Raw genomic sequence first — 20,503 nt, forward strand, 5'->3', positions numbered from 1 at the left:
TGTAAACTTAAGATGGATAATTGAAATTCAAAGGCAAACAAAATTATGGAAAAAATAATATTTTTATTATAAATTTATTAGAATTATGCAAAAATATGTGTGCCTGGCAGGAAGAGGTCTTATAGGCAAGTCAAAGGTATACATCTAAATTAGTGGCCTCAGGCTTGCTCTACATAACTGATGACTGGTAAAGAATGGCCACAAGTACATGAGTCCTAGCATTACAGCTTTAATCTCTGTTTAAATCATACCATGCTTCTTTAAGGAAATATAGTAAATGTTCCCATTCAGATCAAAGCTGTTTTATTATTTATTTCAATTTTTGAGGCCAGCTGGAAGCATTCTGATGCCTTATTATCTATCTACCTGTTCCCAGACAGTGGAATGGACAGGTAGGGAAGAGTCTGACTCAGCAGGTCTGTGTCTGACAGGGATGTTATCCAACCACAACAATCAGCTGTTCTAGGAACCAAACATGATCATTCTGACTGGCATTTCTATAAGCAGTGTTTATATTTTCCTCATGTTTTATCTCACTGCCTTTGGTGATCTCAGGAAAAGTGTACCTATGTGTTATGACACAGGAACAAACATACTGAAAAGTAGAAAGAAACCCCTTCCAAACTAACCCATTGTGTGTTGAAAAACATATATAGTTTGACTCATAAAGTCTTACACAAGTGGTGTTTGAGTTATTTGGTCTGTAGGATGTACCACACCACTCAGCTAAACATCATTATTATTATCTTGACTAAATGGACTTTTGAGTAGCTAGAGTCTCACAGTAGGATGCTTATGGTGAATTGACCCAATTTGCACAAACTCCTTTTTTTTTTCTGTGCGAAGTTCCCATTTTCACTTGATCTTGACTTTGATTTGAGCACAAGTTGACAGAGTTTTGGTTAATGAGTCAATTATATTCAGACAAGATAACCATCAAGCTGAGTGTTGCGCTTAGCTAAATTGCTATGTTAATGGTGAGACTCTCCCCCACACTTCTTGTCTTTCTGAACAAGTAAAGTAAGAGAATCAATATTTGTTGGGAACTTTTATTCCCACCTCAACTTAGCGTTTCCCCATTCATCTTTTGCCTAGAGTGGTCAACCTGCAGGAGCTGACAACTGGAGTTCTCCCAGAATTACAACTGATCTCTACAGAAAATCGGATCCCCTGGAGGAAATGATAGCATTGGAGGGGACATTCCGTATCATTACATTTTCATGATTTCCCTCTTCGGAGACTCTGTCGTTCCTAAGCATTGCCCCAAATCTCCAAACAGGAGTTGGGAATCTTACTATTGCCTGGTGGTGCTGGTGGCGGTGGGAGTTGTTAGCAATATTAGACATGATCCAGCCCATGGCTAATCTGGCTTTGCTGGCTAATTCATGAATTATTGAAAATGTGCTTAATATTCATTTAGACAACTTGATTTCATCGATTCTTCCCCTCAATAACTTGTTTCTATATTTCTCAATATCAAGATACTCAATATTCCTTCCAATAGTCCTCCCACTTTGTAGTCTTCCATTCCAGTTGTGTGGGCCATTATCAGTCCTAAAGCCATGGAGTGGCAAGGGAAGGATGATTTTCTTTCTTGTGTCTAAGATACTTGTGTATCCCTGGCCCTAAGTGGTAAGCCTCTTCTTAGCCTTGGAAGATTTAAGACAAGGTCTTTTGCCCTTTTTTTCTGAACTATAGGAAGGGCACCTTCAGTTGTTGAAATAACATAGATGTGAAATGATTTTTTCCCCTTCCTGAATAGCCCTGCTCCAACCTGTAGATGTGCACATCTAAAATTTGCCTTTTACTAATGTGGTAAAGGATCTCCTAGAGTTTTGTTTGTTTTGATCCTGAGGTTAAATGTCCTTAAACTCAAGAATGAAGAGAATTGCTCATTTATAAATAGATTTACTTCATTTATACCCCGTCTTCCTTTCAAGGGGGACCTAAAGTGCTTTACGTCAATCTTCTCTCCTCTGTTTTATCCTCATAACAACTTTTTGAGGTTAGCTAGGCTGAAAGTGTGTGACTGGTTCATGGTCACCCAGCAAGCTTCCATGGCAAAGTGGGCATTCAAACCTGGGTCTCACAGAAGCTAGACCTCTAACCCCTGCACCAAACTGTGTGCATTCAAGATTAATGAGAAGCAGAGGGGGTTTGACATTGCTTTCCTCTTCAGAGTCTTCTTTGGTGGTCTCCCTTCCAAGTACCAACGTTGTTACCATTGAGAAATGCCTGAAACATGCTTCAGGCTATGAGAAACCCCAGGAGCTGTTCCTTCATGCAGGATACGGTTGGGAAGCATACCTGCGTATACACCCACCTGGGGCCCGTCTCCTCCCCAGCCCTCCAGGCCCATCATTGGCCATTTTGGGAGGAGGATCAACATGACCATATATGATCATATCACCATATAAATAACAAATTGAAAAAATATATTAAAACATAATTAATATCCACCCATTTGGGGAAAACCTTCCAGGGCTGTCAAGAAATGTTGAGAAAGCCTTCTCTATGGTATATTATATTGTCACCCCCCCCCCCTACACACTCCCTTTGGGTCTGCCATTCCCTCTAGAGAAACTGATCTCTGTACTCTGGAGTGTTGTAATTCCAGGAAAACTCCAAGGAAAACCTTGACGTTGATAACCCTAGCCATGGTTTTAAGGTATGATTAGTGTCTGACATTGCATGAGTACATACCTTTGAAAAAGAGGGTATTTCCTCTTTCAAAAATGGAGACTGAACATCACATGAAAAACAAGATCTTCAATTAATAAGTGTCATGCTTTGAGAAAGTGAGGGAATGATGAATTCTCTTTCGGGAGGGGGAAGTATAATTGTTCCAGTGATCTCTGCTTTGGTCGGGGCTATCTGAATCCGTTCTGTGTGGGGCTTCATCAAATATTCAATCGGTATACTGTTTCAAAACTATTCATTTTTGAGTGGCACTTGAAGCAGTAATTAATTGTCATTTCAAGGGTACTGTCAGATGTGGTTACTGTCTTTCCCTTTGGTGGCATGTTCATCCCACCAAAGCTAAATGCTTTCTTGCTTGCAAGGATAAGGCAATCATAAAAAAAAATAGAAAGAAAGAAAAAGAAATCTCGGTCTCTCTTGCCAGCAAAATTCCCTGGAGTTTTCAAAACCCGAACAATGACAAGAACAGTAAAACAAGCAAGGGACGGGGAGTTAAAATAAATCCCTAGGCAGAGCGTCCAAAGAGAGAGACAACGCAGAAATTTCAACAAAGGGGGAAAAAAGAGAGGATGCCTTTAGGGAAAATGCTCAAATTTCTCCTGAAGTGCCATATTCAATAAAGGACTCCAGTGCTCTCTCAATGGTAACTCCTTAAAAAAAATAAGCTGATATAGTTTTAATGAAAATCTTTAGACGCCAAGTAGTAATCTACTCTCAATCCATATTACGTGGTAGATTAATTACTGTCCTGCTTAGATGCAATTCATGCACAAGAGCTTCTGAAGAGAATGGGAGTCATGACTTTTTAGCTGTGCATCATTTTTAAATCATGCATTTGCATTAAAAAGGAGCATTGCAGCTAGATTTGAGTCTAGTCGCACCTTGGAGACCAACATGACTTGAGGGATACAAGCTCTCCAGAGTTAAAATTCCCGTTTTCAGACACTGAGTCTTATAGTACAGGAACAAAAGAATACATAAATATGCAAATGGCAAGGAGTTCAGAATAGGATTCCATCTCTTACCGTGTTTTTACCCTGCCCTTCATCTTAGGACATGCATCATTCTTTTGTTCTTGACCATCAGAAGCCTCATCTCTCTTTTTTGTTTGGTTTATTTTTTCCATCTTTTCTCCTAGCCACTTATGCTCCCCATTTGGGAGAAAAACAGAATGTAAATATATTGTGAGTTTGCTTAGCCTAAGCATGAGAACCAGCATGGTTAAGAGGAGTGACCTCTAATCTGGTGAGCCAGGTTTGGTTCCCCACTCCTCCCGCTGGGTAACCTTGGACTAGTCACAGTTCTTCTAGGGCTGTTCTCACAGAGCTCTTTCAGCCCCATCTACCACCATAGGGTGTCCGTTGTAGGGAGAACAAGGGAAGGCAATTGGGAGCCATTTTGAGAGTCCTTCAAGTAGTAAAAACCAACTCTTATTTTGACTAGACACAAGACATCCAATGAACTTAAGGCCAAAGTGGGAAGTTGAGCCCTGGGGCTCACAAAACTGTAAGTCTGTTACACTAACCACTATACCACACAGCTTCTGATGGTTAGTTTCTGTTGGGGTTTTCCCCCTCTTATGTCGCTGTTGATCCCAGGTGAGGTTTCATCTGACCCTCTTTTGGCTGGGGGAACAGGACCATTTCCATGTGAAGCCCTCTGCACCCCAATCCTTCAGCCTGTCGACTATGTAACACTGCAGAAAAAGTCCTCCTTAGCCTTTAACTAAGTCAGCTTTTGGATAGAAGGCATCACAGCAAAGCCCCAAAAGCATGACCAGAACCAGGGTCAGAGAGGCCACCAGGGAAATCTTTGCAGAGGAAGGTCACGGTAAACCACCTCTGCTTCTTACTGGCTTTGACATCCTCTTGTTGGGGTTGTCCTAAATCAGCAGCAACTTGATGTCACCTATGGGCATGGGTAAGTCCTGTGAGTTGGGTTATGTACTGCTTCTTTGCCCCACTTTGTTTCTGTGTTTGGCCTCCCTTGGGGGAATAATGGGATATAAGCGAGTAAGCCAACAAAACATGAGATAGTTGACTGGCATCTGGTGCTGAGTAATCAAATGACTGGCATGCATGCAGAAATTACTCCTTCACATCTTCCAGGTCTGAACCTTTGGAATTTCTTCTGTAGTGACTGCTTTGCGTGCAAACACCACCAGCCTCATTGCTTCAAATGAATAAACAGGGTTTCCAAAAGCCATTTTCATTATTTTTGCTGCAAAAACCCCAAGCTTATTACCGGTTTATTTTTCACTGCCTATCCAACAGATGTTGCTCATCCTCTAAGGGATTTTCAGCTTTTCCCAGTCACTCTGGCTTGGTGAGCCACCAGATGTTCCATCATTCAATGGTGTTTCTCATCAGAGGCAGGGATTTGAATGATTCAGCTGGAGTAAAATGGGGCATGAGTAAACTTGTCCCCCTCATTTGCTTAGAGGTGGAATAAATCACTCCAAATTGGTAAACCTGAAGGGACAGTGGGGACCCTAACTCACACACACCTGTGCTCCCCTCTGAGATCTCACACCAGCTCCTTATAGGCCACAAAATACCAAGCCTGTTTCTTTGCACAAAACTCAGGCCATCTGAATTAAAAACTTGGAAAGGCGGGGGAAATATAGAAGGGCTCTTACTAGCAGCTCTTATCACCCACGTGGGAAAAGAACGGAAGCCAAAGAAAAAGCCTACAGTTGTGAATGTGAGAGGGTAGGAATGAAAGGAAAACTTAGAATCAAATGCGTAGGTATTTTGTAAATTAGTCTGTTCTAGCAATGCCAGGTGCTGTAGAGCAGGGGTAGTCAACCTGTGGTCCTCCAGATATTCATGGACTACAATTCCCATGAGTCCCTGCCAGCGTTTGCTGGCAGGGCCTTGTGGGAATTGTAGTCCATGAACACCTGGAGGACCAAAGGTTGACTACCCCTGCTGTAGAGGACTCCTCGGAGGAAGAGGCAGCCAGCAGTCCTGACTCAGAGCCACAGGCATTTACAGAGACAATGCAGGAGGAATCATAGAGTTATCAACTTATAGAGTTGGAAGGGACCTCCTGGGTCATCTAGTCCAACCTCCTGCACCATGCAGGACACCCACAACCCTATTGCTGACAGTGTAACCTGCCACTCCTTGAATGGTCATAGAATCGGCCACTCCGTCAGACAGCTATCCAGCCTCTGTTCAAAAATTTCAAAAGATGGAGAACCCACCACCTCTCAAGGAAGCCTGTTCCACTGAGAAACTGCTCTAACTCTCAGGAACGTCTTCTGGATGTTTAGATGGAGTTAGGAGCCTGATGTGAATCTGCAGCCGGGTACCACAACAGTAGCCCCTCATCTCCCCAGTCCTGTGTTGGCAACAGAGAATCATCTGCTGGCCAGTTCACCTCCCCTGCCACCAGAGCCTTGGGAACAGCATAGGAGGAAGATAAGAAGGGATCTGGAAGATTGGCAGCACAGCACTGGCTTCACGTCAGTAATGGGATGAGTGTTTGCAGGAGCAGGGCTAAGGTGGCTAAATTCTGAATTCTGGACTGATTCTGAAACCTGAATTCTGGACTGATTTCCTTGTCTCTCATCCTGCCCCATGCCTTAGAACATTACTTTGGGGTTTCCCCATGGACTTGAAGCTGCAAGTGCTATCTTAACTGGTATCTGGATTTGTATTCTGACAAACCTTGATGGCTAGAGCTGACCTCTGCCTGCCTGCTATGTGTCTGCAATCAGGACAGAATGCAACTGCACAATAGGTATCATCACCCCATGACAAATGTGAAACAGAATGTTTTTTTTTTAATGTTCAAATAGCAGTAAGAGCAAGTAAACCTAAGGAAACAAAGATAAACATGAACAGCCTTATGGGAGATATTATAATAGCCCCTTCATGTCATTTAATGACCTAACATGACCATCATTTTTTTTCTGCTGTGCAGATGCAGAAGTTGCTAAGATAGAAATGAAATTCCACAACTTAAGTTAATCTGCCATGTTTGGAAGACCTTCAAGGGACAACGATTGACAGGCGGACTGATATAAGGATCAGCTCACAACTGATTGTGGCTGTCAAACCTGGCCCGTCTACCTGCTGAAGTTTTCCTCCACAAAGTCCACGGAATCAATGCTGTTAAAACAGATATCACTTCCCCCACCTCTTTCCTCCTGTCTTTGTTGGCAACCAGATCTGGCCCCAAAGCCTCCTGCTGACAACCTCTAATTTAACCGTTGTCAACTCAGTTTTGTTATTGCCCAGATGGAGGAAATATCCCTCCCTCCAGCAACCTTTCTTAACTGCTTTCTTCAGATTAATTTCTTCATCACCGAAGCAACTGACTTACTGCAAAGCTAATCCAAACAGTAGATCAAAGCTTCTTGGTATGGAGAATAAGAGTTCCTAATTGCCAGAGTAAATGTTGCCAGGTGCTCCTATCCCTTGTCCTAATAAATAAATAATTAGGGAACACGATTAGTAAGAGACCAGCTCCCTGGAGGTTCAGAGTGTTCTCAGAAACGAGGAACTGCGCACTCTTAAATGCTGAGAACAGAATGGAGGATTTGTGTTGTTGACGGAGGACTTTCATGGGAGAGTCAGAGATGACACCCGTTAACACTCCTTGCGATATTATCTTGCCACAGACAAGTGCTTTTTTGAGCAGAAATGAACAAGCCAGAGGGGCTGCGGCTCCATGGTAAAGCATTTGCTTTGTGTGCAGAAGGTCCCGGGTTCAGTCCTCCGTTTCTGCACATACAAGATGCTGAAGATGCTCTCCTGGGATGTTGGAGAGCAGCTGCCAATCTGTGGAGACAATGCTGACCTAGTTAGGCCAATGACTGCACTCAATACCTAGCTGCTTTATCTGCTTCTGTGGAGTAGAGGCGCCACAAATGTCATGGTCTACTCGTTTGGTGGACAAGTATGCTGTTTTCAACAGCTACTCTCAGCTGAGAGCTCAGGCTCAGGGATGGTTGCCTTGCTATCATTTGTCTTGAGCAGCTGCTGAATAGTTTTGTGGCTGCACAGTAGCTGTGGTGTTTCAGTTCCTTCTGACCGACTTGTGTCAAGTCCTTCCGACTTCCCGGGTCAGACGTCCTACCCCTAGGCCTAATTTTGAGGTGAAGCATCTAGACTGTGCTGGGGGAGCCTTCAAAGCAGGATTGTAGAAACCCAATTTGATGCTGCAGGAACAGCTCTATTTATTTATTTAATTTCTATACCACCCCTCCCCACAGCTAAAATCCAGTACCCTTCCTCCCCACCTCTGCTAGGTAAACTGGACTGAGATGTTCTAAACTGGCAGGGGGAGGGGAGCATGAAGGCAATGAGCTATCCAGACTGGGATGGCCCAAAATAAGGGGGGAGCCAAGGAGTCATTTCCTGCAAAGTGCAGTAATGCTGGGTAAGAAGAGGATGGCAGACACAAGTTGGGAAGGGCTGATGGTCAGCCATGAAAAGGCAGCCCATTGAGAAGGCCACAGCAGGAAGAGCACAATAGCAGGCCATATCTCCACTGAATCACCTCCCAGCCAACCTCTACGTACTGGCAGCATAGGCATGAAACAACAAGTGGAGTGGACGAACAATGGAACCCAGCTCAGACGAGGGATTTGTGGAATCCAGGGAAGCTCTTTTGGTGTGGTAGTGTAGGGAACTGGCTACAGTGACCTTCTTAGCCAGGAGGGGCTAGAGAAGAAGCCCTATAAGGCTCCTGGGGGGGGGAAAGTAGGATCCCAAGTATGAAGCAGCCTATGGCCTTCCACTCTGATAGGCCCAACCCTAGGCTAGAGGGGGTGGGTGAGGCTGGAGTTGTCTCACCCCCAGGCAGTTCTTTAAAGGGTGCATATGAGAAATCCAGCTAGGAAGGGATACCAGAGGTATGCATGGAGAGGCAACTGGTGAGTGGTGGAGTGGAGGCCCCCAGGGTCATCCCTACCAAAACTTGACTTTGAAGGATTTGACAGCTCCTGACTCCAACCATCTTTTGATGGACATGAACACTGCCTTTTGCATCTTCACAGGAGATGGGTAGTCAATTAAGTATTTCATGGAACACTGTTTTATACAGGAGTTAGGTAGCCTCTTAAAGACAACCACAATTTATTTCAGTGTGAAACTTTCATGCACTGATTTATGTCATTGTTTGGATTTGTGCACAAAACGATTGGTTGTTCTCAACCCACAATATTGTGGCAGGGGCTATGGCTTAGTGGCAGATGATCTGGTTGGTATGCAGAAGGTACCAGGTTCAATTCTGAGTGTCTCCAGTTCAAGGAACCAGATAGAAGGTGATATGAATGCCCTCTATATAAGGCCTTGGCCAGCTGTGTGTTTGAGTAATCAATATTGACCTTGATGGATCAATGGTCTGATTGAGTAATCATAGAATAATAGAATTGGAAGGGACCTCCTGGGTCATCTAGTCCAACCCCCCTGCACTATGCAGGACACTCACAACCCTATCACTCATCCACTGTAACCTGCCACCCCCTTGAACCTTCACAGTATCAGCCTCTCTGTCAGATGGCTATCCATTCTCTGTTTAAAATTTTCCAAAGATGGAGAATCCACCACCTCCCGAGGAAGCCTGTTCCACTGAGAAATTGCTCTAACTGTCAAGAACTTCTAGTCCATCCCTCCAGAGAACAACTCAACTCCATTGTCTATATGGCAGCCTCTTAAATACTTGAAGATGGCTATCAGCTCCCCTCTCGGTCATCTCCTCTCCAGGCTAAACAGACTAAGCTCCCCCAACCTTTCCTCGTACATCTTGGTCTCCACTACCTTTTCCTCATATGTCTGCATCTCCACTGTTCACTAGCCACTCTCACTATCTAGCAACTCCTTGCAGGCTTGGTCTGCATATCTGTATATAATTTGTTCAAGAAATCTGTGCAAGTTTACAAATGATCAGAGAGAGGTCAGGAGCACAATGTCAGAATCAGCAGGTGAACGGAATTGAATGGAAACAGTGTGCGTGCACCCTCATTAGTGGTCTCTCTCTGCTGCTTGTACTCTTTGAGAAGTCTGGCTTCAAACTTCTGCTACATCCTGAGGGCAAAATTATCTTCTCTGTTGCACATCGCAGATCCCAATTGCATACTCTACATTGATTTAACTTGCTTGACTCTCATTGGCATTGTGAGGGGAATGACAGAAGGTACAAACTGGATTTGCTGGGTGCATCCAAGTGGGAAATATTGGCTTAAATACATATTAAAAAGAGGAAATGCAAGTGCACCGAATGGTGGAAACTATAGCAGTCTACTTGGCAGCGTCTGTCCGAAGCAGTGGGGCACCCTCCAAGAACAGGGACCACATCTCTGAAACTAGCTGGCAGGAGTTCCTGAATAGAGTGACAAGCAATCTAAAGTAGCTGAAATAAATTTAATGGAAATGTCCTTCTGTTCCCCAACGTACATCTGATGGACCAGTCCCAACTTTTCTTTTACCATTGAGAAAGCCTTGAAACATTCTTCAGGCAGGCTTCAAGAAACCCCAGAAGTTGAGCAATTGTGCAGAATATGGTTGGGAAGCATAGCTGTGGACATGCCCACCTGGGGCCCCTCCCCTTCTCACCCCCTCCAGGCCCATCATTGGACCTTGGGGGGTGTCAACTTGATCATATATGGTCATACAACTGATAAATGTTTTTAAAAATAAAAATTAACTCTCACTCACTCAGGAAACACTTTCAGGGCTCTCAAGAAAACTGACAGTAACTCCAGCCATGGGACATTCCAGGCAAGAGATAAGTAGAGTTGGCTTAGACCAGGGATCCCCAAACCGGGTTCCCAGGGGTCCATGGGATCTCTAGAAGGGGTCCATGGCTTTCCCCCTCCAGCCTTAGCCACAAGCTAGAGAACTTCCATTGTTCCTGCTTCCAAGCATTAGTGAATTCTTCCATGGTCTTTGCATCTGGAAGGGGCAGAGCCTGCATACCTATTCCCACCTTAAAGCACCGCCTGCCCCCCCCGCCAGTTCTCCTGGAACCTGCCCAGTAACACAAGTGGTGATGTCACATCTGGTGACATGTCACTTCCAGGATGGGTGGCAGGGAGGCATGGCTAGCTGACACCACATCTGGGGCTCCTTGAGGCCTGAAAATTATTTAAGGGGCTCCCCCATGATTAAAAGGTTGAAAAAGGCTGTTCACGCCAATCCTGACCATAGTCAACCTTGCTTATTCCAAGTCCTAAAAAACTTGGGCTAAACTGGGCTATTGAAGCTGCTTTGGTGAACTAACTAACTAATACATACAAAGGTTTTTTAATTCTAAGTATTGGTAATAGACTGACTAGTTGTTGCTGTGTTTTTTTGAGGGGGGGGGGAATACCCAGGGCTGAGTACTGCTTACTTCCAATGTTCTTTTGTGTTTTGACAGTAATTTCTCACATTTCCTGTGGTAGGTTTGGTGTTTTATTTATGTATTTAAAAGATTGTATCCAGTGTTTCAAAAGCATTCAAAATCGTAATGCAAGAATAAGACAAAATCCAGATCTTTCCGCCAGATGGATTGGGATAACATGGAAAAATGCAGGTAAAGGTGGTGCGAGGAAAAAGAAAATGGCATGAAAGTAGCAAATTGTGGGTTTGATTTGCTCGAGAGAGAAGCAAAATAATAAGAAAAGGGATGGTTAGAGTAATTCCTCCGAGGATGTTGGATTAAATGAGGGGGCAGCCGCCACCGTTGTTTGAGAAACATCATCAGGAATAATTCAGAAACAATCTGAAGTAGCCCCAACAATCCAAAGGATTCAGACTTCGCAAAGTAACTTGAAATGTTTGTAGCAGACAGCAGGTCACAAGGCATTAAAGATAAACTTATTTTACCTTCTCAATCTTGGGACATAAGGCTATATTTTCTCCCTTTAGAAAATGTGGAGAAGGTGGAAAGAATTGTGGGAAGGCAGAATGAAGGGCAAGCGCTCTTTGTGCCAAGTTTCAGGACAATCTTAGAAGGCTTAAATGATGGGGTGGGGGGGGGAAACAAAATTGTTTGAAGCTGCGATAGTCCTAGAAGGCTGAAAGAGAGAAAGTGTTTTCTAATTATAGGGCTCTCCTAGGAAGCTCTCAATAGAAGCAAGGCCATTAAACTCCCTTTCCGCTGCCTTTTCTTGCAGTGTTTTTCAGCTTGTCTCAAGTGGACCTCCTCTTCAACCCGTAGACCTGAGCCTTCTCTGCTCACATAATATGCTCTTCAGCCACCTTTTCACAAACTGATGTCTTCAGGCAGGAAAGACATAATCCCTTTCGACCCTTGTGCTTTTGCTATCCCTTCTCATCCTGATGATACAGGATAGAGTTAGCAATTAGGTCTTTTGTGAATGCCAAAGCAACGGCTGTCTTTTTTTTTTTTGGGGGGGGGGGTAGAGTAAAGTTATAGACCTTGAAAGCAGTAAAGTTTCATGGAAGACTTTTAGTAGTATTCCACTTGTAAAATTCCATTCAGTATTTGGTTGACACACACATATGTATGTGCCATCAGTTGGCAACTGACTTATGGTGACTCCAGAAAGGGGCTTTCAGGGCAAGAGATGAGCAGTGGTGGTATGCTGTAGACTTCCTCTACAGAGTCTTCCTTGGTGGTCTCCCATTCAAGCTTCTGAGATCTGGAGAGATTGGGTTATATCATGATGCCTTCCCTCCCATTTGATTAACACACATACGATGGTATGGAAGTGTTTGTCTTTTAAAGCAATTTCACCCATCTTTCCTGGACCCTTTTGGTTGCTCAAATACTCTGCCTATGAAGCCTTCCACCTTCTTTCAAGATTGTAGATATTTTTTTTTATATTGGTTGGATTCAGATTAAATTGGCATTTTCCAGCAATTTTCCCCAACCATTGATGACCAACCTCCATTGCCTTCTGCTTCCATCTCATTTCTCTTGTTCTCTGTCAAAGGAAGAGGAAAGAAAGGAGATAATGGAGATGAACCACTCACAACATTTGTGTTGTTGGCAGGACTGATTTTGAGTCTGGTTCCATGGGCTAGGCTTTCTGTAAGGCAGTCGACAGGCCTATGATGGACCACCTAACTAGGCTGTAGTAGATTGGGTTTGACAGCAACCTGGGGAGATGCATCGTGAGGGATTCAAACTGACAGCACAAATGACCAACATGTGGATTTCAAAGAGAGAGAGAGAGAGCAAGCAGTAGAAAGTCACATAGGAAGGCCAGGCCAAATGGAGCTGAAGGTACATGGCTTCAGGTGCCTATGTACCGATGTCCAAAGCTTGGACAATAAAAAGGAAAAACTTCTAATGCAGGTGGGATCAAGGAGGCAAATGTGTATTTCTCGTGTGAAAATGGGGGTGTTTTATAATGATCATAATTAATATGCATACAAAACACAAGATATGCTTAAATCTCTGCATTGCTTCAAATTTAGACTTGGTTAACTTTTCTTAGGATTGCGCTGACACACTTCAACCTGCACCCACCTGCATTCTTTTGGCCTCCCTTAAAATTCTCCTCTTCACCTTCCTAAAGAATTCCAATTTCCCTAGTAGTGGCTGTTCAAAAGAAACAAAACCAATGGACAGCTCCTAGTGCTGAATTCTGATATCCTCAGAATCCATAGAAAATCCATTTCCCACAATGACAAGCAACTCAGTCCACTTGTTTTCTTTAATTTTCTATGAGCCACTTCAGCAGTCACAACAAGTACCAAATCACTCAGAAACACAGGGTAATGTCATTCTGTTTAACTTTGCTTCTGCCAAAGCAATCGATAGACTTTCATCTCTTCCAAGGAGCCAACGTATTTCCCTAATTTGTACCTCCTAACTCCTACAGTACCGGACAGTCCTTGGTCTCCTACAGGTTAAGAGACAGGGCAGATGTCCATAGGCTCAGTGCTATTATGAGTGTAGTCTGACCATCTCATTTCCCGGTGACTTTTATTGTACTCCTCTGTTCAGGAAGACTAGGTTTTCCAGGGCTCATTTGCTGGTTAATTGCATTCTCAGATCTTCTAAGATGTGTGTAGCACCTGCTCTCCACTTCACAGACTCTTTTGATCTCCCTCGAAATATCCAACCTTGATTATGTGAAAAATCTTTCCTAACTGTACTACGTGCCTGGAAAGCAAGTTTGAAAATTGCTACCGCAACCGTTGTGATTGGGGAAGGAGAGAAAGGGAGACTGTGTTAGTACCGAAAAGACAGGCATATGCCATGGAAGCCAAATCAAATGTGCCACGTCTTGTTTTGCACTTTGCTTGATTTGGTTGCATCCTTGTCTCATTTAGCCTGACCTCTTCTTGACCCACTGACACCCACTGATTCAAAACATGGGTGAGTCTTTAGCAGGTGAAATACAGGCCATGTAAAAAGCTGTAAAACAGAGATTAGGAGGACAACCCACTGGGAGTTTCTCTTACTGCAGGCTTCATTTGAATGAATATGAGTTCTAGCAAGCAGAGCTTTTGTGCACATGGTTGACTCTCACTTCCCCCCCTCATTGAAGCTTTCACAGGAGGCACCCCTAGAAACGCTGCACCCTATACCCCTTGAAACAATTTGGAGGTGCCACATGGTGTTGAACTATTTGGTGGGGGTGGTCAGAAGAAATGACTCATTACTATTACCCCTTGATCAATAGTTCAAAACTGCCAGCAGGCATTTTTGTTAATCTTAAATCTCCTTGAATGAACAAATGTTTCTTGGAATGGGAGGGTATTAACATTAATTGCAGGGTGTTGTGGGGCCATACCATTTGTTTGCTTTTAATCTGTCTTTTCAGCCAAATATGAACTTCCGAAGTAGCTCAGTGGAATATACATTTTAATAACAGCCTCGAAACATGAATATATGGAAGTACGTACCATCCAAACTCAGCTAGTTGTAAGGACTATTTTTAAGATTCTAGTGCAATGCCTACAATTTAACATTGGACTAAAACTGTTCACATATGCATGTATATAATATGTTTCCTCTGTGCTTAGTTATTGTATGACTGGGACTGCTATACAGGAGTATTCATGACATGCATTTACGAATGGCCAGTCACAGATACATCACCAGCAGGATGTCTGTGTCTCCTTAAATAGCCAATTTAGAAATGGTAGCCAACATAGGGTTGCATCCCAACCATGGTGTTTAATCCAAAGAGGTCCTTCCATCAAAAGAAGGAGAGCTTCCATCAGCAGAAGTGTATTTCTTGATCTAACCTATCATTTGGACCCCAAACATTTTTATTCATTCTTCGACTTCTGTCCAGTGTTTTATACAGGGATGGTTTCAAAGTTCTCGTTTGTCCTGATTTGACACCTCCAATCCCTGTTTCAATTTCATTTACCTCTTGTGCAAGTTTAATTCATTTTCATTTACTGTGGCCTAACACCAACTTTTCCATATAAAATACGTATCTACTTCAATGTTCTTCATGTACCAATTAATCAGCATTCCACACACAAAAGTGCATACACTGAAATGCATATTTAAAAAATGCAAAATGTATTCACAGTACAAGCAAATCTGCAGTACTAACAGCAAACAGAATGAAATGCTGCCACACATTTACTATTCTGCAGAATACGTAAAATGGAATTGTTCAGGAGAGCATTTTTATAATAGGGAATAAGGCTGTATGTAGTTAATGTCTGTGAAATTTCCAGCAGTTTTCATCACTTTGTTCCTTGTGTGTATTACAGTTTTATTGCATTGTTCTCCAGTTTTGCAATTCAGCTTTGTTGCATTATTTTGTGTATCTATTATACTCTCATACTGTATCCATTACATTGTGTTTCATGGCGTTCTAATTTTGTAAGGAAGTTTTATTTGTGGTTATTTGTATATTTTAGACAATTTTGATTGGAGTTTGTGTAATTGTGTAACTCACTCTGACTCTCAACCTGTTCATGAAGTAAGTAAAACCTGCATGATGTATGTGTGTGTGTGTATAAGCTCATATATTTTGTAATAATAATCAGGAATAATCATATTGTGATCTCCTCCATATTTGTATATGAGAATTCAGCAGGAAAGTCTATCTTGAATCATTAATATTTTATATCCCTGTGGGCTATAAAATCTTGGGCAGGGGGTAGAAATTCATATACTTGAGCAAGTTTTTATTTTCTATTTTTAATGCCAGGTTACAAGAATGCTGTAGAATCTGTGTAAAAAAAAAATCTTGCTTCACTCTCCTTCCTGGTGGGAATGAAAGTCAAATATGGGGTCTGTCACAATTGATGAAATGGCCACATCTCATCTTTACAGTTGCTCAAATACAGACCCTCTGCAAATGTATTTCCGATTGCTCCAGCGAAGGGCGGAAAAAAAGGTAAGAGGGAGGGGAGAAATAACCCTTCGATATGCATGATAAGATCCTGCCGAATTCAAATCAAAATACTAATGGCCCTTTGCTTTGAATGTTTAGGGTGCACTAAGCAGAAAGCAATTTGTATGAAAGAAGTGTTGGAATCTCTCCCCTTTCCGGAGATGACAACTAATTTTGGAACTGACTGATAATTCAAGCTCTACTGAACAAGCCCTTCAAGCTCACTTGCAAAAAAACCTTGCAAATTTATTGCCTCTCACAAAGCAGAGAATATTTTTTTTTAAGTTACCAGATGAAACAGAGACCTGAGCCCAGTTCTATAAAGTGCACCCTGATTCCTGGGCTTCTCTGGAGATCTAGTCCATCCACTGATAAATGGATCTTTTACTAGTGCTTTGGAACAAGCAGGGAGGTATTATCCAGTGGGCCAAAGGGATACTCAAGGGTCCAACATGTGCACATCAGAAATATGCCTATGTGTGGGACATAATGTAGGCCAGGACAACACAGCCATAGGGAATATCCTGGCCCAACTTCCTCCTCCTACATTAATTTATACCATGACTTTTTTTTACCACTGAGAATATTCTTCAGGCTTCAAAAAACCCCAGAAGTGGCACAATTGTGCTGAACATGGTTGGGACACAAAGATGTGGACATTCCTACACAGGGTCTCTCCCCTTCCCACCCCTTTCAGGCCCATCACTGGCCATTTTGGGAGGGAGGAATCGAATCTGTCTGTCTGTCTGTCCGTCCATCCACTCCCACCTACTCAGGAAACTCTTCTATGGCCGTCAAAAAACTCCAGGGTTACATGAAACCCTGATTGAGGAAGTCTGGTTTACGGTAATACAGAAACATTGTCAGGGGACAGACTAAGTGGTGGATCTTTGGCTACTGCTCAGCCATCTCGACCTGACTGCAGCCCAGCCATGACAAACACTGAACACCTGAAAAGGCCAAGAAAAGCATCTGTACTGCTCCACAGGTGAGGCTGCTCTTACACAGGACTTGGGTCTCTCTCTCTCTCTCTCTTTGTCTCTCTCTCTTCCCCGTCCTTCCCTCCCTCCCCTTAAAGCTGGGAGCCTTGTACTCAGATAGAAGAAATGAAGCAAAGATAGTTGTAATTAAAAGCTGTTTGAAATGCCTCCTGTGAGATCTAAGAATAACAAAGCTGCTTGCTGCATAACGTTAGCGATCGGTGGGGTAGAGGTGGAAAAGGAGTAATCAAAGCAAATATCTGAATTCCTGGTGATGTGAAAAATGTAGCCATTTTTTAAAACATCTTCTAAATTTTCCTGTCTCTCTCACACATGCATAAGGTTAGGTTATAGACTGACACACTAGCAAAAGACATGTCATTGACATTTTGGACATAATTATCAACCCCCCTCCCCCCCAAAAAAAAACACTCTTGATTTAAGGAGTGGTAGAAAATTAAGACCCAGCTCAGCCTGACACATGCAGCAGCTTTTGGTTCTATATATTAAATCATTGCTACAGTTTTGTTATACTAACCAAAGGAAAGAAAATGGGTGGAGTTGCCATTTCTGCAGCAGCACTAAGCTAAAATAGGGATACATCACACCTTTGCAGTATACTCCCAAGGCTCTTTCTTCCTGCAGATTCTTTACAAATGAATGCCTTTGGCTAAATTGGCCCAGTGCTCATCTTGACCAACATCCAATTTCCAATCATAACCAAGCAGGGCTTGATGTTTCCATCATATTTGAATCAGCCTCTACACAGGGAGTTTCAAAAAAAAGGTTCTCAACTCTTGGTTGGGAAATTCATAATTTGAGGGGAAGGGAGGCGGTGAGATGGCAGCTTTGCAGAGTTTAATTCAATAAAGCCCACCCACCAAAGCAGTCATTTTCTCCAGGAGAATTGATTTATGCTTTCTGGAGATCAGTTGTGATTCTGGGTGTTCTCCAGGCTCCAGATGAATGTTGACAATCCTATTCTAATCATCTGTCATAGGTAATAGGCCAACTCTATTTATTTCTTGCCTTATCTCCCCAGTGAGACACAAAGCAGCTAACAGCACTGTTTTCCCCACCCTCCATTGTATTCTCCCAATACCAGCCCTGTGGAAGAGTGTGTGGTTGTCCCCAAAGTCACGTCATGAGCTTCTACAGCAGAATGAGGATTTGAAAACATGCACCAGATGCTTTGTATGTTTACTTAGGAATGTTGTACTTATTCCCAAGTGATTATATGTACACTCAGAGATTACGGGAACCTTGTGGAGCTGTCTTCATTTCTACTGTGCCTGGAATCACTTGTGTTTGTGTAAAGTGCCATCAAGTCACAACTGACTCATGGTTGACCCCAGCAAAGGACTTTCAAAGTGGTCTACTCTTGCCTCCCTCCGTAGAGTCTTTCTTGGTGGTCTCCATTCCAAATACAGATCCTGCTTAGCTTCCAAGATTTGACGAGTTTAGGTTATATCATGCTGCTTTCCCTCCCTGGATCCACTTATTTATTTACTGATTGACTGATTGATTTGTTGGTTGGTTGGCTGAGGCAGGCAGCTTGTATGCTCCCTCTACACACCTGCTGATGGCACGTCACAATATTATAGTTATATATAAAAATATATATATTAAAACAATTCTGTAGAACAAATTATGCACAATAAAGCAATACTAGCTGAAAGTGTCCTTGGATGACCTTGAGGTAGTCATTTGTTCTCAGCTTAACCTAAACTACAGGGTGATGAGTACAAGGGTAGAAAAGGAAAGACTAATGCTATATCTGACTTTGAGTCTCCATTGGAAAGAAAAACTATGAACATGTAAATAAATATAATGATCTACATTCATCCTTCAGTCTTTATGTGTTGAATGGTTTGGGTGGCTTTAATATGGTGTTAATGGCTTCTAGGACTGCAAAATCCATGCAGTTTTCCACTTTGAAATAGGGGGAAAGCAGCTAACAAAGACAAATGATAATGTCATAATTAGTGGAGTTCTCAGATCCTGATGAAGTGACCTGTTTTCTGTGACATTAGCATCTGCCTGCAATGTGTGTAGCCTTTGGGGAGGAAAAGAAGAGGAAGACGCCGCTCTAAAAGGTATAACTGAACTAGGGCTTCATGCCAGGAATCCAGGATGAAATGTGTCTTGCTGTGCGCAAAACGACATCTTTTTTCCTCCACGTGCTTTGATCCTTTCTGTAGGTGTCGATATTTGAAAAGTTCAGGGTTCCGTTGAGCTGGATGTCTTTGGTCCTACTGATCAAGAGACTTTCGGCAGTCAGGAAGATGGCTGGTTAGCTCTCTTCTCGGGTCTGGAGAAATTGGGAGGGTTGCTTCCTTCTGTAATGAACCGAGGTGGAGAGAAGCAGACTCACTGCACTGGAACATGGTCGGTATTGAGAATGATGAACAAATGGTCGGCTAGCAGAGGCAACTTATCAAGGACAGAGAGTAGGTCAATTCAGGAAGGTAGCTGTGTTGGTCCGAAGTAGTGGAACTAAGTTGGAGTCCAATAGTGTCATGTGCTATGTCAATTTTTCCTGTTCTTTCCCGGGTTGGAGGTGGGATCCTCCAATTCCTCCCTCATGTCTTTTGTACTTTGGCTCAGGAGACTCCTGTGAAATGCAAATTGTTATCTCTCTGTCCTTGCTTTGAGGTGTAAACATCTGGGCTAGCAGCTAGAGGCTGCTTGGGCAATCTGGCCTTACTGGTCAGACTGCTGTCTCCAACTTGCACACATTTGTTGATCCAGCAATTCCATCCTGGGAACAGGTTTTCCCATGCAGTATTGGGGGGTGGGAGCCTGACTCCATAAGAGTCCCAATCCTCCTTTGTGCCCCATCTTCAACAATCTCTCATTCTGTGTGTGCCTACTGATGATGCTTGTCCCTGTAAAGTGCCTTCAATAATGGCCAACTTTAACTATGTTCCTATGGCCTGGGACTCTACACTTTTGGTTCTGAGGCCAAGTTTCTGGACTACATTCTGTGGGTCATGACAAATAGCCCCTTTAAGATCAACCAACTTTCATTCAAGGTGTGAGCTTTCCTCTGCATGCACACTTCTTCAGACAATGAAATGGAAATCACCAGACTACATATACAAGGAGAGAGTAGATTAGCAATAAATCAGTGAACAGCATCATCACACTTTGAATTAAAAATGGTTGATCTTAAAGAGGTCATTGGACTCAATCTTTTCTCAGAGAATACATCTTGAGCAGGAGAAGTTCTCTGCCACAAGTCTGTCTATCATCATTCCTTTCAGATTCCTCTCTGTCACCTTCTTTGGGATGTGCTTCCCATACTCCAGCCATGTCTCTGGTGACAACCTGACCACCATCTAGATGGGATTAGGCAGTATATTTGGACTGATCCTTCCAACTCTAGATCCTGGATATTTATGTGTTCCCTTCATACAAGAGTTCTCTGCTTGCTATTGTGGACTAAGTTGTTTGAATGATTGATAAGTCAGAATATGCAAGAGCTACAGCATGCATGATTCAACAGCATATACAGAATTCCCTATAGGGGGCAATCGAGAAGATG

This window comes from Paroedura picta, chromosome 14 (genome assembly GCF_049243985.1).
Source record: "Paroedura picta isolate Pp20150507F chromosome 14, Ppicta_v3.0, whole genome shotgun sequence".
In the NCBI taxonomy this organism is placed as follows: Eukaryota; Metazoa; Chordata; class Lepidosauria; order Squamata; family Gekkonidae; genus Paroedura; species Paroedura picta.